This window comes from Patagioenas fasciata, chromosome 2, assembly GCF_037038585.1.
Source record: "Patagioenas fasciata isolate bPatFas1 chromosome 2, bPatFas1.hap1, whole genome shotgun sequence".
In the NCBI taxonomy this organism is placed as follows: domain Eukaryota; kingdom Metazoa; phylum Chordata; class Aves; order Columbiformes; family Columbidae; genus Patagioenas; species Patagioenas fasciata.
The window spans coordinates 123,025,513-123,049,831 of record NC_092521.1 but is presented as its reverse complement, the minus strand read 5'-3'; the positions used below and the strand labels follow the sequence as shown (position 1 = coordinate 123,049,831).

Sequence of the window (24,319 nt, the reverse complement as noted above, 5' to 3'; positions counted from 1 at the left end):
TGATTTAAATAATCTGTGTTCAGCATGTCTCTCCTTATTCCTAAGAAAATATCAGCAATTCTTTATAACAAGAGTAGCCAAAGACTGAAATCTCAGAATTTTTCATGCATTCTGGTTTCCTGACAAGCTGTACAAGAGCATTCAGTAAAGGGCCTTCCTTCGTAGAGGCATTAGGTTTTAGTTATATGGTACTTTTAAGAATGTGAAAAATTGTGCTCTCTATTGAAGAACAAGACATGAGCATTGTCCTTATTAGTTACTGCTGCATCTAGATAGAAATGTTTTACTCCCCAAAATGGTTTCTAAACAATGCAATGAACATGTACAAATATTTTTTGTAATTTATGTGGCATATGCAATATGCAGTATGGCATAGATGTTAAAGTGGTTCGATGTGGGTTGGTACTTGTGACTAGAGCACTCCAGAGTAAGTAATCTTTCCCTGCTGCTTGTCACATTGTCAATCCCATGTTCTTTCCTCTCTGAATGCAATACACTAAGATTTTTTTCTACTTTTCTGTCAATCTTGTTTAATCAAAATATGAAATCAGCATGGTCAAAGTCACTTTTTCAATCCATTGTATTAATGGGTTACAATTGTTCAGCACAGATCCTGCTCCTTCCTCCATAACTTAATCCTTAGGGGAGATCCAGAATAAACTTGTATTTTCAGTAGAATGCCAGTGATGTCTGCACAGTGATACAACAAGGAAAGAGAAATGAATGCTACATAATCATCTTCTAAAAACAGAACTTGGCATTGCTCAGAATTAGCTGCTGACTATTCAGATCTTATAATTTTTATTGGGTACAGTAGTGGAGGTCATTGCATTTTTTATTAGTGTCTGCAAGACCATGAGATGAGAGAAGTATAATTTGGCATCACTTTGTCAGAAAGATATCTGTCCTGGTTTACAGCTATTATTTCTGTCCTGTGATGTATTTTTGAGCTTTAAGTTGATCTCATTGCACTTAGGATGTACACTAAGGGAAAGTTGGCAGCTTATAGGCAGTACATGAGACATTTGCCATCTACTGAAAAAAAAATAAAAATTCCTTTTTTCTCTGCTAGTCTGCAGATGGAAAATTTATTTTTCAAAGTATTTCTGTGTGATAAATTTCCAATAATTTATTTATTTGTGTATCTTTCTTATTTTACTTACAACGCATGTGGGAATTAGTCTCTTTACATATTTAAAACAGAGAGGTAAATTAAATGGAATCTTATACCAACCATGTGCTGTGAGTTGGGCTGAGCTGAAAAATCTGAATCTGGTTTCACATCCAGCTCTCCCTATGAGTCAAAGAATTGTGTGACATTGGAATCACGAATTCTGCAACAGCACACTCTTAAATAAAAGGCGAGTATGGATAAGGAGGGAAAATATAGAATTTCTTTTCAGAGTTTGGATCTGATATTTTGGTTCAGGTCAAACTCCCTCTGTCTTTCTCAACTTTCAATTAAAAAGTGTAGGTATTGTGTACCCTGTTAGATTCCCAGAAATGAAGCAGTTCCTACTAGCTACTTTACATTTTTTCACGCTTTGCTTCCCATCATCATTTTCAATAAACCTGCAATGAAAACTGAAACTTGATATTTAATGTAGGGATAAACTTGCCTATTGCTACCTAGATATTTAATTCAAAGCATGGGAAATGGTGTAGTGTCACTTCAGTGCATTTTGCCATTGATGGTTTACTCCTTAAATATTGGGGGTTCCTGAAAGCTGGATCAGAACCTGAATTCAGTTCTCGTTTTCCATCCTTACTTGGGCAGCCTTCTTTGGAAGTCAATGTGGTATAAACATGCAGGGATTAAAGCAATATTTCATAATTCGGTCCGCTGGAAAAAGGAGCAGTGTGTGGTACCAAAGGGCAGTCCTGGTTTGTGTTGTCTCTTAGCTGGTCCTGGCAAAGCTGCTCAAGGGCTGACACATCTCTGTTAGTCTCATTCTCATGCAAAGCCAGTGGAAATGCTGTATTTTGAATAAAGCAGTGAAGATGAAGATGACAATAGAACTGTGAAATAAAGCAGTAGACCATATGCTGAGAAAGCAGTCTGGTTTTACTCCATTTGTAGATAAAGCTGTGACTGACTTTATTCACTTCACTTGTACTAGGAATTAATTAGGACCTGAAGGTTTGACCAGTACTGAATAATCACTCTAATAATCTACAATGTCTAACCTAGTTATAGCATGGAAAGGGCAGTAATAATTGGTGGTTATAAATAACTTGGCAGACAAAACATGAAGACAGAGACCTCTCATTGTGTTTTTATATGAAATCAGTACCTTTTGATCTTTTTTCCCTTTGATTTCTTATTGAAGAAAAGATAGTAATCTCACATTAATATACTGCCTTTCACCTCAAAGCACATCAAAAAGGTACACACATTTAGTAGCATGTATGTCTAATGTCAGTGAGTTTTTGTCTTACATAAATATGAGGCCTTTTATTAATAGGAAGTAGCAAGGAGACGGAGGTGTAGAGGACAAAAGTGGGAAAAAAAATCAAGTAAACATTTTAAATCTCTTGGGCATTTAAGTCCCTAGAATATAATTGTCCAGGCTGGACTGATTCTGGGAAAGGGATTCCTGAGCTTTTCAGGCCATGTAGCACTCAGCATTTCTGGTTTAGCCATCATCTTCATGACAATACGGTTGGAAAGATTGGGCACAGATCACATAACAGTGGCCTCCACAACATTGGAAGTAATCTCTTTGAAACCATTGGGATTTTCAGTGATCTACAAAGGCCGAAAGGATCAGTTTTGTTTCATCATCTGGATGACAATGATGCTCATCACCATGCTGATGAGGAAACGCAGAAGCGCTGATTTACTGCAGTAATGTGGCTTTGGGCTGGAGTTCCCACTGTCATGTACAGTGCTGGCCTGATCCTCCTGAGCTTGTGCAAACCAAGGCCACAGCCTCAAGTCTGCTGTAGGAGAGAAGAGCAGAGCATGAAGGAGCAGTAGTCTCTGCCTAGAGCTGATTGCGGTGTGTCAGTAGACATAGCACTTAGGAACAACTTTGTCATTCCTTACCGGCAATAAACATTATACAGGGCAACTAAAGTAGAGGAGAATCAGATATCTCGGAATGGCCTGAGAGGTGCATGCAATGATGCTAATGGGCAGAAAAAAACAGCTGTTGTATTCGTCATGGTCAGAATAGAAGGAACGATGCATGATCACTCCAATAAACACACCAGAATATAGAAACTCTATGACATACATATCAGGTTTCCTTCTTACATTTTTTTGCATACTAGAAATAAACAAAAAGGAAGAGGCTGTGTGAAAATAATAAATGGAGAGTTTTGCAAAGGTTGCCAATGGATAGAGTTAGCAGACAGACTTAGTAATGGCAGGTGATATAGCAGAGTCTGAAGCAAAAGGAGGAAGGCAGACTCTGAATATGTTTCGGGAAGGAGAGGAGGTGAGAACACCATCCAGGATATGCCCAGAGCCTTGCAGAAGTGATCTGAAAGTCACATCAACATGCATGGAACACATGCAGGGAGTTTCCAGTTTGACAAAATCTGTCCAAGCCTTTCTTCATCCTCTGGACTTCAAAGAAAACATGTGTTACTCTAATGAATAACGGAGCTAGAAAGATGAGCAGTAAATAGCATTTTCTATTGTCCTATCATGTAAATCATGCTTTAGAAATCCTTTTAATCTTGGCCATGTTCACTGCATTATTGTGGGATGGCACCAGCCCCGCCAATGTCAATCTTGGTTACAAAAAGCATTCATTTTCTCAGATGAGCCATTTCCTTTTGGCACTGGCAGCAGTTGAGCCAGATTGGTTTTCCCAGTGCCCAGAGTAACTGTTGTCTTTGAATTACTTTTTTGAGTCAATAATTTGGCCTGGTCCTATGATCACAACAGCCAAGTCTTGGTTGGTTGCTTGGTTGTTTTTTTCACCATTAGCATCATGTGTGTCTCCCTGTATTCTATAATAGAATCAACCTGCGTCCTACTTTGGGACCACCATAGTCTTTTGCATACTAAGTATCTTCTTCCTTTGTTAAGACCTCTGCTTTATTCTGCATGGCAAACATCATGACTGAGATAGCACACACTCTGTCTCAGACTGACAAATACAAAATAAATCTTCACGGGCTTGTCACCTACCTGGACAAGAATTTATTGCTTTCACCAAGAAAAATAACATTCTCAAAAGCAGTGGGCCTTCAGTGGTGATAATTTCTCTGCTAACTGGGAGGGTAAGGACATATCAGCTAAATTTCTTGAATTTTATACATCCAGACTCAGAAATAGAGTGTATTTTTATTTGAGAGTTAGTAAAAGAAAATGTTTAAAATTCTCTTACCCCCTGATGATACAATATAGCATCCAGAGGTTTCTTCAGGCCAGAAGGGTTTTGCTACAATTCATCAAGGTGTATTTGTAGTGAGGAAACCATAACAATTAGTGGCAGATGAGTAGGGTTCAGGGACGTGGTTATACCTGGGGAACCAGATCTTAGGGGCACAAAATGTGGGGAAATGTCTGCAAAGGTCATCCGTAACACTTATTTTTATTATGTGTTCCCAAATAGTCTACTTGTGTGATTTCATTCAGACGCAATAAGCTGCAATTAATTTTGCCTTTGCAGAGCTATATGTGTCTCTGTTTTATTTTGGTTTGGTTTTGTGGTTTTTTGTTTTTTGTTTTTTGTTTTTTTTTTGTTTTTTTTGTCTTTTTGTTTATTTGTTGCATTATTCATATGTTGGCCTTGTCATTTGTCTGCAGAATGAAGTTCAGATGCCTCTGGATCTTCTCTTCAAAACTGTGAAAACCATTCTGAGCACAACTAGATGGTCTTCCTACCAGTCATCCTAGTGTCTTTTACTAGCTTTGAGTACAGCACTTTTAGAGCAAGAGGTTGTGAAATAGGCCATATATGTCTATCATACCTGAATTAAATGTCCATCTCCTGCCTCCCTATTTATCTCTAATACTGTAGTAAGTGCTTGTTTCTTGGCTTTGTTTCTCCAATCTATCACTTTTCTTCTTCAGGAAGAACCTTGGATTATTTCCTCTCTTCACAGGTCTTTTCTTTTCCCAGACTAGTTTCTTAACATTTCTAACATTTCCCATTTATTTCTCCCCAGCTGTTACACCATACCAATAGATTCATGCAGTAAACATCTCAACAACTGAATAACCTGAGAGAATGTAAATCAGCACAGAGCAGCTCAAGATCTGACATGATCCCAGTTTATGAAGCCCAGAGATCTAGAGATTTGGACCTCGATCACAGTCATTTCACAAAGAAATTTGCAGCCAGTTGTGTGTACCAATACCTACTCTATAACAGTCTTCTTAAGCAACTAAATCTATTGCTAATTTTCAGAGGAATTCAGTGTTACCTCTTAATCATTTTTTCTTAAGTGTTCTGTCCCCACAACCTTCTGTTTCCTAGATAAACACCAAAAAATGTCTTGCCAATAAATCCTCATTTGAAATGAATGTGAAAGGCACAAAAAGTACTCTGTGTGTGTCGTCTGTGTGTGTGTGACAGAGAGACAAAGCTTTTGGAGAATGGTATTAAACCAGCTAATACAGTTGGGACAAATAAGTAGCCTTCACATCTTTGTGCCTGGAAACTTGCCCATTTTTCCTAACTGTATCATCTGATCTAAGAAAAGGATCTGCCTGTCCTAAAGACCTTGGTTTTTCAGAGCTATAACAATACCTTTTTTATGCATCATAGTTTCCTCAACTCATGAGTTGCCAGCAAAGCAAACTCATATGCGGTAATTAATCTGGCACTGCAATCATGTCAGCACAGGGGAAATTTGAATGACATGAAGGAGTGGATGTGAGAGACTGAACTCAGAAACATCCAAATGATTCTCTGAAAACTAAATGAAGATTTAAGAATACACCTGTTCATCAATCCTGAGACAGCAGTGAATAAATGTGTTTCAGTAATGATTCAAAGAAACAACAAAACACAGCCCTCTATTATTAGGACTGACAGCAGTAAGAGCAGAAGAAAAAATGCAGTGAATTGCATGCTGCCTGTATGGGATTAACAAGTGAATTATCCAAACAAAGATGGAGAACTGAAAGTGAACCGATTTTTCTTTTTATGCCTGATGAGGCAAAAACTGAATGCTTCACTTATGCTGAGCATGACCTATTTATAACCATGCTCCTGCAGTCTTAGTGGCAATTCTCCTGTAATCAGATGTTCACTGCAGCATCTGGCCTGCAGTCAGGACCATGCCTTTCTGTTCTACAGTAGAGCAACGCATGCAGTCAGGTACTTGCAACAGGAATAAATGTGTCAGAATCCTGACCTTATTTATAGAAAAGTGGATAAAAATTAGGGATTTGAGCTGTAGTGACCTCTTTTTCTCTGAAATGTTCTGTGCAGTTGGAGGTCATTGGAGTTCCACTCTGATTTTATAAAGGTTTATGTAAATTCAAAGTAGGATTACGTCATTTCATGGGTTGAAATCCACTACTACTGCTTTCATGCTGGACAGCTAGCGAATTTATAATAGCACTCTGTATGTGGTAAATAAATCAAAATTATTAACAGAAGCAATGACTAACATAACTACCTTTTGAATACAAAATTCCTTGAAATTATTTTCCTTTAAAAAAAAAATCTGTTTTTCTTGTGAGATAACTCATTCCCATTTCTCTTTAGTACTGCTTGTATTTTGCCCTAGATCTTTCAAAGATGAGAAGTCAAATAGGCGGCATTCTCAGAAGCATGCAAGTAATAGAAGCATTTAAATCCTGGCAGATGATTTCTGATGAACAGTTTTTAAAGCAACATAAACAAGACAGACTGGGAGGGCAGAACTGTGTTTTAACAACCAGGATAATAGAGGCTGACAAAGTTAAAATGAGAGAGATGGAATTGGACTGCTTCTGACTAGTAAGGTAATTGGTAACTCCCCTGTATTTTTCTGTTAAAGAAATGCATGAAGACTGTCTCACTTTATCACCACATTGCCATTATTTCCAGTGGCTTATACTGCACATTGGATTAGGCAGAACCTCACACTGAAACTCTAAACCTCTAGACTCTCCCAGACTCCCCCATGTCCTTTTGCTGTTCTACAACCTCTAAAATTAACCCTCATTCATATCAACATTTGTAAATATGTCCAGGTCTTGAACAAATCTAGATCTGTTTGGCATTTGTGTCTTCCTTCACATTACCTATTCAAACAAGAGTAATGTGCAGAAAAATACAAGTGTAGTCATTTATATTTTAGTGAACTTGGGCAGTTTTTTTAAGTAGGCAGAATCTCTCCCAAGTCATCCCTTGAATCATCCCAGTTACTAGAAAAAGTGTTGGTAAGACCAGAAAACTTAGTATGACCTGCATCTTATCTATTTACTTTTGTAATCAGGGTCTCTGATGAAAATGGGTAAATATTGTTTGCAAGAGAATACATTAGGTATGCTTTCTTAATATTGTGTCCAGTTCTGGGCCCCTCAGTTCAAGAAGGACAGGGAACTGCTGGAGAGAATCCAGCGCAGGGCAACAAAGGTGATTAAGGGAGTGGAGCATTTCCCTTATGAGGAAAGGCTGAGGGAGCTGGGTCTCTTTAGCTTGGAGGAGACTGAGGGGTGACCTTATTAATGTTTACAAACATGTAAAGGGTGAGTGTCACGAGGATGGAGCCAGGCTCTTCTCGGTGACAACCAACGGTAGGACAAGGGGTAATGGGTTCAAACTGGAACACAAGAGGTTCCACTTAAATTTGAGAAGAAACTTCTCAGTGAGGGTGCCAGAGCACTGGAACAGGCTGCCCAGGGAGGTTGTGGACTCTTCTACTCTGGAGACATTCAAAACCCGTCTGGACACCTTCCTGTGTACCCTCATCTAGGTGTTCCTGCTCTGGCAGGGGGATTGGACTAGATGATCTTTTGAGGTCCCTTCCAATCCCTGACATTCTGTGATTGTGTGATTCATTTATATTGCCTATACACAAAGTTTCACCTCTTTAGTATTTCACAAACATCTGTTGGTTTTCAAAACAGGCATGATTTTTATTTTTTTTATTTTTAAGCAAAATGCAAGAAAAACTAATTCTGCAAGATGAAGCTGTCTGCTTTGAAGCCAGTAGCAAACACTTGTGGTTTTTGCAAGGGCATAATGTACCTCCAGACAAAAAAATCTGATACCTTACAAAACTTTTGGAAATTTGCATCTTCTGAAGGAATTACTTCTTACTCTTTCTGTACAACACTTAACATGGTTGTTAGTCCCATGAATGATGGGTGCAACTAAATGCTATTTTTAGTATTTCCTTAGACCTTCATTGCTCAGTTCTCTTTAGTTTTTTCACATTACGGACAAAAAAACCTGACTATTTATATGCCTGGTACAAAGTTATTAACCAAGGCCATTTGTGTCATGGAAACAGATAAAACTTCAAAATGAGATGTGAACTTTAAAGTTGGCTGTTTCCCTCCCTGATTTATATTCCTTTTTCTTAAGTCTTCCCTGCCCTTAAGTCACAAAGTTGGCCAATTACCATTACACTCCAAAGGAAACTGTTCCTAACAGGCTTTGATCTAATGCAAAGATCTCTCTGTTTTCATTCCATTTCCCCTTGTATTCAGGAGCATTAGTTATTTATAACCAGGCAATTATTTTTAGTCATCCTACTGAACAAGACAGGAAGAAGGCAACAGGTAAAGAGAAGGTAAAACCACTTTTGAAGTTAACAGAAAAAAAAACATTGTTTAGAAAGCAAAATTCTGACTTATATCTGAAATGAAGTTCCTGATCCTTGGAGTCAACAGCAAGGCATATATTGCTGTCAACTGGGCAGAACCAGTGCCAAAGGTCTTGTGATTCCAATGCAGATGCTGAGCACGCTGCTTAACAGGTTAGAGGGGTTGGAGGAATAATTCTGTTCTTAACAGCTGATCTTTCTAGCCTGTGCTTTAGAGCACAGTTCACCATAGTGGCTACTGAGACAGGGTAGGAGTAAATGTCCCAGAGCAGGAGTAAACTTGATTAAAATACAACAAAAATCTGTTTTTCTCTCTATTATATTCTCAGTAATGGATCCATGCAGAAAAAAGAAAGATTTTTTTTAACAAAAATTAAATCAAGCCTCAAAATCAAATCTGATTTTTAAATTTCCCAACTATAGAGTTCATAGAATTGGGTAACAGGGCAAAATGCTTTTCAGGAGCTAGAAAATACACTTCTGTAAATATATGCTCTACATAAACATCTAGCATGTTTGTAAACAGTGCAAAGGGATGAGAGAGAGCGTAGCAGCAATGGAAGTAGAAAAATACTGGTAGATTGGCATTATGTAAAGCATGATCATGTCTTTTATTTTTAATTCCATTGTTTTTTATAATTTCTGGTGGTGTGTAGAAAGATATTTGACCAAATTTGTCTCTTTAGACTAAATTTTATTTTGCCTGGGTGTATTCTGTTCCACATATACTCTTTCTTGCCTTGGCTAGGAGAGATAGGAAATAAAAATCTGAAGGAAACAGGAAAATCATTTCTAGTTTGCATTAATAGTGATGAAGTCACAGCTGAATTTAATATGGGTAGTGTGAGAATACAGATTTTTCCTGACAGCCAGACGGAATCTTTTGTGATTGGAAAAACCTGTAGTAATGAAAATATATGTATGTGCAGATGTGTATGTGCATGTGCCACTGACAAAGAAAAACAGGTTCCTTCACTCTTTATTTTAAGAAATGGAGAATTGCAACTTTCCATTAGGTAATGCATTTCTTGGAGGAGATGAATAAACAAGTGCCTAGCAAGTCATCGGTGAGGACTGAATAGGGCTGAGATGAGGCAGGTGCCACACTGAATGGCATTATAAATCAAAAGGCACCGAATAAATAAAATCACTGGTTGGAAGAAGGTGATTATGGATTGTCTAAAGTTTGACTTTAGTCTGTGATGAGGCTGAGGAGACCCATTGGAGGCTGGAATGGTAGGGGAAGAAGAGGTTTAGAGATTTTTTTTTTTGAAGCAGTAATATGGGATGAACTCCAAGGATTCAGCTGTCTGACACAGAGGCACTAAATAGTTAAAGCTGGAAGTTGTCTAGATTGAAAATGGTTACATCAAAGCTAAAATGTAGTCAGTGTCTTCTAAAATAAATTCAGAAAGAGAAGGGAAAATTTAAACTTTTGAATACAAACGTGTTGTGCGACTGCTAAAATTCCAGGGACAGATTATACTAGTTGGTCTTTTACGAATGTCCTTTGTTTTCTGTTCATCATTCTTTCCTTCAATCGTTTCAGCATTAACTTCAGTGGGAAAAACTACTCATGTTCCTCCTTGGAGACAAAGCAAATTGAAAAAAGAACGGCACTAACACATATGTATTCTTTTTGACTGAATACAGCCCTGCATGTACTTTTTCCTTTATTAATTTAATTTTTGAAAGGCAGCTTAGGAAAAATAAATCATTTACTGAGGTACTACTCACCCAAGTGCAAAATTCAGTAAATTCTTAACTGTGAATCTGTTAAAATGTGGCCTGTTCCATTACATGCACATGACTTAAGTTGATGCTTAGCATATTTAAAACTCAGACATAATTGTGCAGTCCTGAGGGAGTGAGGCTTAGTAAGTACTCATACTTTCCCCACTTTGTTATTACTAGATTATTGCTTTCTTATTCTACTACCTTAACTTGTATGATTTGACTGTTCAAACAGAAACTCATTGACTTGAAAATGAGACACACTCAGTTGGCTCTACAACTTTTGCCTTGGAGGATAATTTTTAATAATGTAAACTTCATGAAACCGCAGATGTTTGCATAGGGCGAGAAAAGAATGAGGCAAGTATTTCCACTTAGTCTTCAAGAGAACATGGGGTATGTAGGGACATTGTATTTTTTGTTTCTGTGTCTGAAGTTCTTAACCAAATGCTTTAACATTCCTGAAGTCCTTATTCAAGCAAAATTATTCACTTTGGAGACTCAGAATATGGCCACGGGCCTGTAAAACCATTAGGATCATCCTGGTTGATGTGTTGTAGGACTGTGACTTGCTCGAGGGTGGTTAATAACAAGTTTGAATTTAGCATTCAAAACAGAATCAGACAAATTGATTGGAAACCTCTGTTTTCTGTGTGTGGAGAGGAAGTTACAGGACAGACGGGAGCACTGTAAGCTCTTAAATAGTCTAAGAAAAATCCCTTGCTTTTGAGCTGAGAAGCTTGCTGCTAATCCCCAAAAAATAGTTTACTGAGAGAAACTGATGAGTGACACAGTTGCTACATTGGAATTGAGCTGCAAATCACAAAGTTTATTTACTGCTGCACATGTGCACATTCACCCATGGACATAATTTGTGGTCTATCCTGCGAATTCAAGGCATGGCACGACACCCATAGTAAGGGATTCCCGAGACTTGCTTGAGTTGATTGTTTCGAGAGAAAGGAGCCCTGCTCCTATCAGTCCAGGCACAGCATCCCCCAGACTGGCTCCTTACAGCGCTGCCGCAAGGCTGAGTGAATCATTATTCCAAATTTCACAGCCTGAATACATCTATTTTCTTCCTAAGGATTGGCCTGTTCCCATCGCAATGCCCTGGATTCTGTTCATTTTAAAGTGTGATCAATGTTCAGCCAAACACCTTGAAGTGTGACACATTATAAACAAAATCACCCACATTTAGGATGGGTTGTTTTAGTAGGACCTAAATAAGACAGCAAAACATTTGCTGATCCATCCTTTCCAGGAAAATCCCTACCTGACTCTCACAAGTATCAACAACTGAACTAGATGCAATGAGTAACTTGTACTTGCTTTAAAACCAAGACAAGGTGGATAGTGTGTTTGCTTTCTGTATTGTATTTTCAGAGGTGATAGAGCTTGTCAAGAGGCTGAAGACTTGCTCATGAGCATCTGCAAACCTGTCACCCTGTGGCTGCAGCTGGTTGACAGTGGGAAGATCTCTATGAGTCCCCAACGAGTTCCTGACCGTTCATCACCTGAGCCCAGTGCTCTCCAAAACATAAAACTGGGCAATAGCACATTTTCAGAATCATTTCTCTGATCATAATGCTGTGTCTGGCAGTTAATGTCAAAGTTAATTAATATAGCTAATTAATACACATTAGGAGATAAATAAATATGCACTAGAAGTGCAGCTGTTTTCACCATCCTCTTTTATTAACGTTATCAAACAAAGATCAGCTGCCAATGTCTTACAGTTGTTACTGATCTGGGATGATATATAAAATGTAAACTGGAGCTTAAAACTTCTATTATCTTTACCAACCCTCTCTCCTTGCCAGTCAGTCCATCTTTACTTTGACAAATGCTCTCTACCAACGCCAGCATGCCCTGTCATTTACCACTCCTGCCTTCCGTAATATTAACAATCTCAGACAGTATAATTTGCGCAGTGCTTAAGAGGGTTTTGTTTGCTTGTTTTATTGACATGTAATAGAAACACATGAATAAAATCTGGCATTGACTGATCAGAAGCTTCTTGCATAAAACAGCACAAAATACAGCGTAGTGTGGATTGCCTCCAAATTGAATTACTGTGTTTCAAGACTGATGAGGCAAATCTAGGATTTGGTGGAGATTTGGATTGCAGAGCTATGGGCTGGTCTTTCCAGAACTTTGGAAGAGTCAAGGGAGAAAGTCAAACACCTGAAACCATAGGAAATTGAGGGGCAGAGGTTGTTTAGGAGACTGGCCCTGTAAAAAAGGCTGAGAACCTTTTGCAAGCAGGGATGAAAGCAGCAAATGGTAGGCAAAAAGAGTATGGCAAGTGGATGGAAAACAAAGAGGTTTTCTTCCCCCTTTAAGATACTAAAAGAAAGGAAAAGCTCTCTCTGAAAATGATATTTTCCTATGTACATAGTAACAAACATCCAACACTCTGTGGACAAAAACAATAAAAAGAAATCAATAGAATTCAGGTGCCAGGTTTCAGGTGTTTCAGAGCAATACATATTTTTACTTTGTTTTTCTTTTTTTCCCCAAAGAAAACAGCCATATTCTGTTTGTTTTGTCAACACTCTATGTTTATTTTTAGTAATACATTAAAGACATATACATTGGCCATATCCTCTATTTGGCTGAAATACTTCCACACTTCTGTTGAAAGTCCTATTTAGAAAAAAAATCTTTTTCTTTTCCTTGACAAAGTACAGAAAAAATACCATTGTCAGACATGGAAGCTGTTGTGGAACCCTTCTGGAAAGCTGCTTTGACCAGAGGAGCCACACCAGTAGACAAGTATTGCAGGAGTGAATCAGAATCCTGCAGTATGTTTTAAGATCAAAGGCACTTAAAAATGTCTACAAAATGCTGACTTTTACATGGCTGAATTAATAGCCCTTGGAAAAGATGTATTATATTGCTTTGTTAATGCAGTTCAAATACTTTCATCCAGCTATAAAGAAGAGATCCAGTTCACTCTATCTGGTTACATTTTCATAAGAACAGAAATATAGTGGTGTGATGGCAAGGAGAGAATTTTCTAATTGGAACAGGAACAGTGCAAAGAAAGTTTGGCAGACATCTGATTTTAAAGTCTCACTTCCTAGACTTGTAAGTTACATGACAATTAATTTTCATTACAAAACAGTCCCAACCTTTGAGGTTAGAAACACGTGAGTTTTCTTTTCCTCCTCTCCCAGAAATGCACAGTTCAGAAGAAGACAAATAACGGCTTATTTTAGTTTTCTTAATTTGCAGAAATATAACAATGAATTAATCCCAATCCTTGCTAGTCTGGAACCTGACTGTAGTTTTAGGGATTTTTACATTTAGAATTAAGAATTGCACTGTCTTCTCAGGGGAACTTTTAGCTTAATATAACCCTTTGCAACTTATTGAAAGTCTCTGGTGTTCACTGTAGGTGTCATTTCTGCTTCTGAAAAGTTATTTTGCGAATAATTCCAACAAAAAACTAAATCTGGACAGAACAACTCCAAAGGAAAAGAGAGGTAATTTAAGAGGAAAAAGTAAGGAAAATTTTACTTTACCTGTGTGTACATGACAGATGGTGAGCAGAATCCCGGGTAATCTGTCAGGCCTTGTGAGTAAAATCAATTAAGTTTAGAAAAGCTATTTATTGCCAGGGAGATTAAAAAGTAATTAGCAATTATAAAGAAATCTGCAAGGGTCCTAATTATAATGAAGCAATGAGTTTAGTTTCTGGACAGGAGGGAGGATCTAAATACAAGGGAAGTTTGTATCTTGTCAGTTGTTTATTAAGTAAATAGCAAGCCCTATGTTTTTGCTATTATGGTGATGATCTCTGGAAAGGCCTTCTGGATTTTTATCACGATGCTGACACAATAACAACAGCCCTAATACCGGTTTATTAAAACCCAACTGCAGGATTAAGTACTTAGTTAAGAACATTTAGCAACAGATAGGAAAATAATTTAGGATCTTGCTGTTGTTGTATGTCATATTCTTTCACAGTTAATCGAAACTTTTCCTACAGTTGCTTTTAGTTCTATTTAGTAATTTATTTGTACCATTGCAATCATGTTTTTTTTCCTCTGTTTCCAAGAGCTGTGCATAAGGTACTTCTGAGAATAATCTGACACCACTAAGTTTCCATGAGGTGTACATCTGGCTCCCAGACAATGATTCAAAATGAAATTCCACCTATTTGAGACACATAATATTCTGATAAATTTTTGCAGTAAGCAAATCTTTTCTTGTTTAAAAAGTCAGTTGTTTTTATGTATGCGGATCTTTTTAACGAAAGCACTCATTCAAACTTATATGAAGAAAACTTGCTTGTGGAGAGCTCTCCTGATGGAGGATGGCTGGATGATGCACAAATGCCCAAGCAGCTGTTTTGGGGAGCAAGGTGAAGTGTAAACTCTGCAAAGATGCTCCAAAGCAGCTCCCAGTGCAAAACAAGTTTCCAGGGCATCACTAAAGATCTTTGACTGCTGGAAAGCAAATATGAAGCCCAAGTGTAAAGGTGATCACGGAACGTTTCTGTCAACCATACAGACCTAAACTAGGAAACACCTAATAAGGAGAAGGCAGCAGCAACAAAACTCTAGAGTTTATGGGACATGTGAAGATGTGTGTTTTTTGAAAAGGCTTGGGCATGCCATGAGGGGAGGTCTTCTCAGTCACTTTCTGTCCAGAGTGCCTGAGTTTCTTCCCTGATGTGCCACTGTTGTTATTCCTGACTCCGATAGACACATGGTAAAATGAAAGTTTAAGCTTCCACTGTTTCAGTGTGATGTGGTGACCCTTCAGGAAGACAGCTCCTGCCAGTAGTGATTTCTACAACAGTAGGAGGAATTCTTTACAGCTGAGAGCTTCTTTAAGCTAAATTTCTTTGTTGACGTGTTGGGTAAAAGGCTTCTTTCTGTGTAAACTATTCTTAGATGGCTGTGCTGAACAAAATATCCTTATTTCTACATTCAGTTACCAGTGATAATCCTCAGAAATGTGTTTCATTAAGATATGGGTGAGGTACGTATATGTCCTCAACACGTCCCATTTTGAGTAGTCTCTTCAGCCTATTTATTAGAAAAAATCCATGTTTCAAGCCTGATATGCAATATTTAGAGGACAGAACTAAAATAATTGAGACAAACATTGAAAACTTTATACTTTACTCTTTTCAATGGTATGCTCCATGGTCTTCAGCAGAATGCCTAAACACCTGCAATCTTACCCAAAGAACAGTACTCTCAGAATGTTTTGAATTCTTCTGTAAGAAGAAGCTTTGTTAATTCTTTTGTTTTATTGAAGATGTTGTATTTTTAATATATTGCTTCTTTTCCATCTTCAAGATTTTATTTGCTTAATTAAATGCTTAGGGACTTCTCACATGCAACCAACACAAGAACAGCTTTCCCCTATTAACAGATGCCTTTTTGAGAGTCCATCTTGATTAATATGCATCAAAACGAAATCTGTGAACACTTTTCTCAAGCCATTCAATATGTAAGCATGTCCTACGTGCAAATTGCTTTGTCATTCATATCTGATCATTTTGTGGTTCTTCTGTCCTTCCTTTTCTCTTCTTTACAAATTCTGAGGTGCTATAAGATGATTAAGAGAGACAGAAAAGGATAGAAAACCCCCAGACATGAAGTGTAAGTTTTTTGAAGTCTGTAGGCTTAATGGTAGACTTCCCAGGACATACAGAGATTTAAGTAAATGTTGTTCAGTCTTAGAGCTGCTAGGTATATATAGCTTCTGTGACCGTCAGTAGAGCAGGTGAATGTTCAAGATGCCTGAAAAGCAGACTACTTTAATTAAATATTTTAACCATGGATGCAGGGACCCAATGTTAAGCATAAGCATAAATAAGAAAAACAGAATGCTCCACTGCCTGCTGTTATCTGAAATCCCCATTAAAATCAGTCCTGTGAATGCAAAATGAGAAGTATTCTTTTTAAAACTTTCTAAAATGATTCAGGCTGATGTTGTGCTCCTGAATGAATGAAAGCCCAATATTTTCCATATCCTTCCCAGTATTTTTACTGTTACTTTTATTGAATCTTCATGAGGTCTTTCATTCTTTCAGACTACGTTATCCTTCTTAGCACATGAATAATTTCATGACTTTGTAAAGACCTAGAGATGAATTAAATCTGAGATGAAAGGAAAAGAGATTAATAGTGAAAAGAAAAAAGCTTTCTCCTTTAAAAAAAGTGACTCTCATACTACAAATTCACTGCCAGTGCTTTTCCGAGAACTATTTATGATCACAGATGTTTATAAGCCAAGACATTTTTCTAAAAAAACCCTATGTGTTTAAGTGGTAGTTTTATGCATGTAAGAAACATATCCTTAACAACTCACCTCCAGGTTTTACTTTTAGAACAGTGCCATAATATTTTAGTGTAATTTATTAAAAACTTAATAGGCTGCTAGCTCTCAAGTTGTAAATGAAGCATGTAGGAGGAGAGGGATTACTACTATACAGCTCTTGCAGTAGAGAATAATTACAGTCCTAGAATAAGAAGGAGGTGGAAAAATACTGTGTAATAAGTTCTGTATACTTTTTTCTTCCAGTGACAGACTGATTCAGTTTCTAAAATTGCATATTTATAAACTCTTGCTGGATGTTTGTTACCCACCACACAACTGGTTTACAGAGAGGAGGGATGGTTACAGTTGTAGAGGGCTCATCTGTGGCTCCTCATGCTTGTATCTTTGAGAAGTGGCAGTAGGATCACTCTTCCTTGTCCAAAAGAGCAGCCTCGCTGGGACACATTTTCAAAAGGACAATTCAAAAGAAAAATTTGGAATTATTCAGTTTGCTGGCTCCAGTTCTGTAGATTTGCTTGTTTTTTTTATATTATACCTACTGTTCCTAGCTGAAATTTGGAACTTTTTTTGAGTCTGCGTGCTGTTTTTAAAGACTGTCTGTCCCAGGGAGCTTGAAGTCAAGTTGGCCAAAGACAGGAGAGAAAAAGAAGAGCTTGAGAAATGGCCTGGCTTGTCAGAAGAATGTGCTAGCTTGGTGGCAGGCTGAGGAAGAGAAACCCAGCATCCCCCGGCTCCAACATGAATGTGTTACACTGGATCTCTGTTGCTTGTGCACCTCATCCAGACCATTTGAAGCTGGTGGAAATCTATCAGGCTTCAGTTCTCTTGAGTGCTAATTAGCACTTCGTGAACAAAAAAGGCATTTATCTCTAGAATTCATGTGTACACACTCATTCATCCCACTTTACAACTTTCATCTATTTGACAAAGACAAATTTTACTTTGTATCTAAACCAGTTCAGTTTGGATTCCCTATGCACTGAAAATTCCCATTTATTTTGGTTTGGAACTCCCTTTTTTTATTTTTCATTAGTTACGAGGATGAATAATGTTTTGTGCTTTTACAAATCCTGTGAGGATTTTGAAAATTTCTTATAACTACAGTTATAACATCAAAATGAATTTTGTTCCAGTGAGGAAGAAATATCAAACCTTCTCATTTGTTCATTATAATTACTTCTGAATTATAATGCTGTGAAGGAGCCAAGCTTGCCGGCTTTTGACCAGAGACCAAGCCATAACCTTTCTTTAAACTGCAGATCTCTGAAAAGGCTGAACCTTAGTCTTCTTCAGAAAACACCTTTTAAGCTGCGAATAACTAATGGTGGCTACTTAAAAACAAACTACTAAACTGCCTTAGTGGTTAACCTCAGGTATGTTAAACACAGACAGACAAGTGATTTCTCTGAAACATGGTTTTCATATGTGGTCTGTGTGAACCAGGATAATGTTTTCTCAGCAGCTGAGATTTCCTACTGAATTGCACTAAGCAACTATGGAAGAAAAAGCTTTTACAGAACAAAATTATTTTTAAAGGTTATCAGAGCTGATGGACATTTTGTCAAACAAATCCCCTCTGTGTTGAGCATAGGGGTGCTTTTTAACTTTGGACTGTTACCTTCTTCTGTATAGGGCAGCAGGAGGATTAGGCAAACTGATGTTTCTTTTCTCTTTGATTCTGAACTAAGGTTTAATTTGTAGCAGAAAGAAACCTGTTCTTCTTGAGCTAAGAACAGTTACTCCATTTCCAACACCGCCTCTGCATCAGGTCTACTCTGTCAGGAAAGGATATAAAGCCCTCTGTTATCCACCTCCAGTAATATTCCTGCTACTACAAACTTTATTGCTAGCAAAGATATAGTAAGTGCATAAAACCTGGAAAAGGGAACTTTTAAAGGGTTTGTGGTAAGCAAAGCTTCCTCAGGAAGGTTATGCTTGATCCTGCTCATTGCTAGAAAGCACTGCCTATTGCAAAACTGAACTAGGCAGGATTTTCACAGTCCTCAGATGGGCACTTAATGTAGATGGAAAGATTTGTTTTACATATTCAGACTCTTTGTTGCCAAACATTGGAGCACTAATCTCTCTCCTCCCCTATAGCTCTAAAGGCTATTGACTATGTTATAGAATCTATAAGCTGGTGATCAGTGTACTTAGTTTGGGCATTATAAAATGGAGTATCTACAAACTGGCAGGCATAACTGAGGATGCTGATCTGAGAAACTGTCCTTATATCTCATCATATAGGAGGCCAAGGATCTTACACTTCCTAGTCACAAATGAGTTACTTTATTATTACAGCTCAATTTGCATATTTAGCCCAATTATTTCATATTTGTACTATGATTTGAAAACATAACTGACTACAGATGTTGTTAGTTGTTGGTGCGTGACATGGATTCAGCCATTCATTTTGTTATTAGCATGCAGCAACTTGAAGGAAATATTGGGCAAAAGAAGAAAGGAAAAGGGAAAGCCATAACAGCAAGGCACTGGTTGATGCTCTTGCACTAACAAATGAAAGTCTCATTGAATAATTTATAGTTTCAATGTTGGTAACATTTTACCAGCAACAAATCTTTCTTCAGTCAGAAGGAAGACTGCAAAATTGCAAAGCCTCTGGAATGAAATGCCAAGTGACCAGACAGCTGGGGAGACCTTATTGCAGCCTTTTAATACTTAAAGGGGGCTTATAAGAAAGATGGGGACAAACTTTTCAGCATGGCCTCTTGTGATAGGACAAAGGGTAATGGTTTTAAACTAAAAGAGATTTAAACCAGATATAAGGAAGAATTTTTTTACAGCGAGGGTTGTGAAACACTGGCACAGGTTGACCAGATAGGTGGTAGATGCTCCATCCCTGCAGACATTCAGGGCCAGGCTGGACGGGGCTCTGAGCAACCTGATCTAGTTGAAGATGTCCCTGCTCATGGCAGGGGGATTGGACCAGATGAGTCTTGAAGGTGCCTTCCAACCCAAACTGTTCTATGGTTCTATGATTGCTATGACCCGCCATGTATGTCTGAAGCTGCATGTACCACTTTCCACAATTAGTCCTGGATTTCTGACAGATTCAACCTTTCCACTGAAGTACTACAAAATAAAAAGTAAGATAGTCTACACTGGCAAGGGACTGATGTAGCAGGTTTGCAGTGGGAAGAGGAAAGAAGGCTTAACATTTTCAGCAAGCAGTAGCGCATAGGCTAAGGCATTAAACTGGAAGGGATCTGGATTGGGAGCTGGCACTATATCAGGATCTGCACTTCTGAGGCTCAGTTTCTCTTGGTGTAGCCACACCAACAATCCCTGGAGACGTTCCCTTGTCTACAGGGTAAATCTTAACTCAGCGATAGCAAATTTCCTCTGGCTGTCCCTTCCAGCCGGGTTCTAAACTGTAAGAGTTGCCCTGAAAGCACACCAGCCCTGGTGTAAACAGAAATGGCAAAACACTATCAGAATTTCCAAGAACCCATTGCTTAGAGCAAAAAGGGCTGTAAGGAGAAAACCACCTGTAATTTAATTTTAACCCCATATTCCTATCAACAGCTTTTGTTGTGTATTTAACCTTCCCAGTCTGTCCTCCCCCCCTAAATACCGGACTTCCCCTTTCGGCGCAATTATCGCTAATCCAAAAAAACCCCTCACCTCCCTCGCTGCCGCAACACCGGCTCCTCATTTAACATTCGCTGCCCGCGCTTCGCCCGCCCCTGCTCCGTGGCGGGGCCACCGCTGCCGCCTCCCTCCTCTCCTGCTCCCCGCTCCCTGCCGCAGCCGGGGCCCCTTCCCGGGGAGGCCGGGCCGGCGGGAGCCCCGCCCGCGCCGCCGGGGGAGCAGCAGCAGCGTGCGGCGGTGCCCGCCCGGCAGAAGCGCCGCTCTCTCCGCTCCGCAGCGCGGGGGGAGCCGCCGCTGGCACCGCGGCGGAGGTAAGACAGGCAGCGGCAGCCGCCGGCTCCTTCTTCCCGGAGCCGGGTGGGTGCTGCGGGGTTCGGTTGGCTTCGGCAGCACAAGCCTTGGTGTAGTGGCGGGGGGAGGAAGGGGCTCTGCTTCTGAGATGCGTTTGCTTATCGGTTTTAATCTTATTTTATGAAATATGATGTAAAGCGGCAGCTGCTGAGTGGTTTGAGCTGGCAGTTTAAAAAGCCTCGCGTTGTAGCTGTCCTCCTGCATCTTGGTGGGCTCGGTTATGTGTGAATAAGCAGTTTCTGTGGTAGGCATGTAGTGAAAAGCGCGTATGGATTATTTCTACTCGTTTTGAATGGGTGGGAGCTGCGAGGGAAGGTGACATTAGTATCTACCATTGCATGAAAAGCATCGTACTGCTTGTAGAAAGCAGGAGATATGTGTATACACACACGTGTATATATATACACACACACGTATATATATGCACACACATAAACAGATGTGTGTGTATCTATATTAGATATACGTTCTGTCTTTTTAAGCAGGACCAACAAGGTCCTTGTCAGGACCGGTGAGCTTATGTTTGCTGAGATGCCTGTTGGTGATATACCACCGAAGGCACAAGACTGGTCCGTATACTAAAGAGCTGGGAGCTTGTGGCTTGCATATTGTATTTAAAGCAGAACACAGCGTGAAAGACAGCATCCTTTTTTTAAACAAATCTTTAAGCACAGCCAATCGAAAAAAAGCCTGTTGTAGTACTGTGATAGGCAGTATCTTTTATCTAGGCAGTTTACGAGAGATGGGCTTCATATATTTTTCTCAAATAGTAGGAGGGGCTGGATGACTGTTTCAGGGAAATATTTTAAAGCAAAGATTGAAGAGATGGGTTAGAGCTTATAAACCAGCTATAGATAACTAATTAAGGATTGAACCGACTTCTACAGGAAAAATTGGGAAGGAAACTGAACTGTGCTGTGAATAAATGGCTGTGCTTGTGCAGCAAAACTACAAAATACATAATCTAAGAAAATCCACCTCTCTCAACTGCAGAAGGCAATCAGGCATTCAAGGTCTATGGAGGGAGTCCTTTATATGAAGAGGATTCTGTGGAAAAAGCCTCTAATTAAAGCAAGTAGGATCAGTCCCTCTTTATCCTATTGACAATTTAATGTTTAAAAATGACCCTTTGAGTGCCTCGGGAGGTAAATCAGCAGTTAGAATGTGCTTCTGATGAATGATGCTGTCATTTTATAGCTGGCTTGTTTTGGGCGGGGGGAGTCCAAAATACGGATTAAGGAATACAATTCAAAAGCAAATTTTTTTTAAAAAGCAATAATTTTCTCCTAATGCTTTGCAGTAGTACCTCTGGAAAGCACATGCAACTGTTCAAATCTATATTAAGTTCTGACTCTTACATTTACAAAGTGATTTTAACCAGATAAGGTGCAAGAATAGATAACAGTGTAGTAACAGTGACACTACCTGTATCTGAAAATATTCTAGTGACTTTACTTTAAAACAATATTAATTAGACCTAAATCTACACATGCACACAACTGGTTTTTGCCTACTATGCTGTCGTCCCAGAGTGACCTATTCTCCTCAAGTTTATCTAGCAGACTTACTGTAGGTCCTAATCATAAAGTGATCTTTGATGCAGGTGCAGTGATGTTATTATGGTAAATTCCTTGCCAGCTATTCTGATTGTGGTGGGCCATGCTAATCAACTGTGTGAAGACCACCTATTCCTTTAAAAAATGTTTTATTACTTCTGAGGATTTGAAAACTGCAGAAAAAGCTTTAATCCTATTAGGCCTGATGGAATTTACTTTACCCTTGTAAACTGATGTTCTGTAGATTAATGCCAGATATGGAATAGCTTGAACTTTAGTCTTTCCGCTGGAGAGATTAAAGAAAGAGGGAGGGCAATTACAAGTGTTACAGTGGTGAAGATGCAATTATGTGATTGTACACAGGATCTGCAGTTACGAAAACATAATGCAGAATAAAACAAAACTCGAGCTTATTGTTGACAAAGCCTTTTATTTCTGCTAATAATGCTTATGTACCACTATAACACTAAAATAGCTGCAATAATGTGCACACATTAAAGACATTTTTTATATTGACCCTGACTGTCTTAAAAAGTTTCAAAACACTGGGTGATCTTTCCTCTCCTGGCAACAGGAGGCAATATTCCGAAGTGCTTGTGCTGTAGCATCTGCTCTGGTGTTGCCTTCCCTTGGAGGTCTTGCCAGGGCTGAGTTTTGCCTTAACAGGCAAGCTGAATCAGCACAGGTTGCATTTTTTCACAGCCTGCAGCTGCCCAGAGCAAGAGTTTAGCTAAGCCAAATCCATCAGTGGGCATGCAACAGACCTCAGTTGCATCAACAAAGCCCAACCAAGTTGTACTCCAGTCTAGCTCATTGCAGGTAAACAAATTCTTCTCTGGGGATTATCACTAGACCAGAGGTTTTGGTTGTGCTGTAAACTGGATTAATCAATTGCCAAGTAAATATGAGCCATTGATGTACACATAGTGTCTAGTGTATGTACTCGCAAATGGTTTATTCTGGTCAGAGCTAATGGATTTGTGTAAAAATTATCACTGAATTGTTGCATGACATCCATGTTTGTGGAATATATGAACTGGTGTGCCTGACTGTATTTACTAAATGGCTAAATGAACTAATAACCAACAAATTTATTAATAAATACTAAGTTTTTGCATCCAAAGCTCAGCCATGTGGTAGAGCACAACCAAGGGTAATGTGGTGTTCACAACAGATCTCATTTGAGTGATAGGGTGCAAATATATGACTGTTATATTGGAGACAGTTAACTTAAAATCAATAGAAATTAAAGTGAACAGAAAATTATATTGTCATTCCCTGCATTATTCTGAGGAAACAATTAGACAACACACTTACTGTGGGGTAACTGCAAATAACTCAGCTGGAGTCATGTTCCAGCCATAGTAAATATACAACATAGTAAAAATGAAAGTTGCTGTTAAGTTTCTAACTTAACTATCAAGCTTTCTGTTTGTGGATGTTGACACTCTTGTCTGACTGCAGACTGAGTTATTCTCAAAAAGAAATAGGAGTGAGACCACATTGTTATTTTGGACCTACTTTGTAGGCTGTTGTAAATAAGGCTTTTTGAATTTGAGTTTGAGGTACTGGAACTCAGAATGTTGAGGTTAGAGGTGTTACCTTTTGATCATTAATGACAGGAATATGGTAACTGTTGCAATAAGGAGTGATGGGTACGGGAAAGAATGGCCCATGTCTTCTATCTGACTGAGGAACTGGATTATACAGAACACTTTGCCACCTCTTTGGGTAAGAACATGATGCACCTCTGCTTGATACTGGGTCTTCCTTGGCACTGATGGGAATATATGTAATCCATCATTAAAGCACTCATTGTGACCTTTGGTTTGCTGATAGCATTCCCTGAAAGAAGTGTATGAGCTGCCGCACTCCGAGGTTTTCTTTTACAAACCTCTCTGGAGCTCTGGGTAAGGGTCCGTCTTGTTCTTTATTATGAGGATGAATTCTCTATGCTCTTTCATCATTGCCTATGCATAAGAAAACAGGTTTTATCCAATGTGCTGAGGAAAAAATTTGCGAACTAAAATTGC

At 38.8% G+C, this 24,319-nt stretch overlaps 1 protein-coding gene and 1 long non-coding RNA gene across 4 annotated transcripts in view; both read left to right on the top strand.

Annotated features, from left to right (window-relative positions):
* TMEM108 (transmembrane protein 108) overlaps window positions 1-24,319 on the top strand; it is a 252,658-nt gene that overhangs the window by 64,273 nt on the left and 164,066 nt on the right. For 2 of the 3 annotated variants that reach the window (XM_065832971.2, XM_065832969.2), the window contains exon 1: window positions 20,536-20,690. The exons of the other annotated variant lie outside the window; for it this stretch is intronic. The gene's annotated coding sequence lies outside the window, so the exon portion shown is untranslated. Of the gene's footprint in view, window positions 1-20,535; window positions 20,691-24,319 lie in introns of those variants that run through there. 3 annotated transcript variants of the gene reach the window in all.
* LOC139827423 (uncharacterized) lies at window positions 10,566-12,933 on the top strand. Its single transcript, XR_011737959.1, has 3 exons — window positions 10,566-10,604; window positions 10,697-10,821; window positions 11,848-12,933. It is a non-coding gene; the product is annotated as an uncharacterized lncRNA (long non-coding RNA).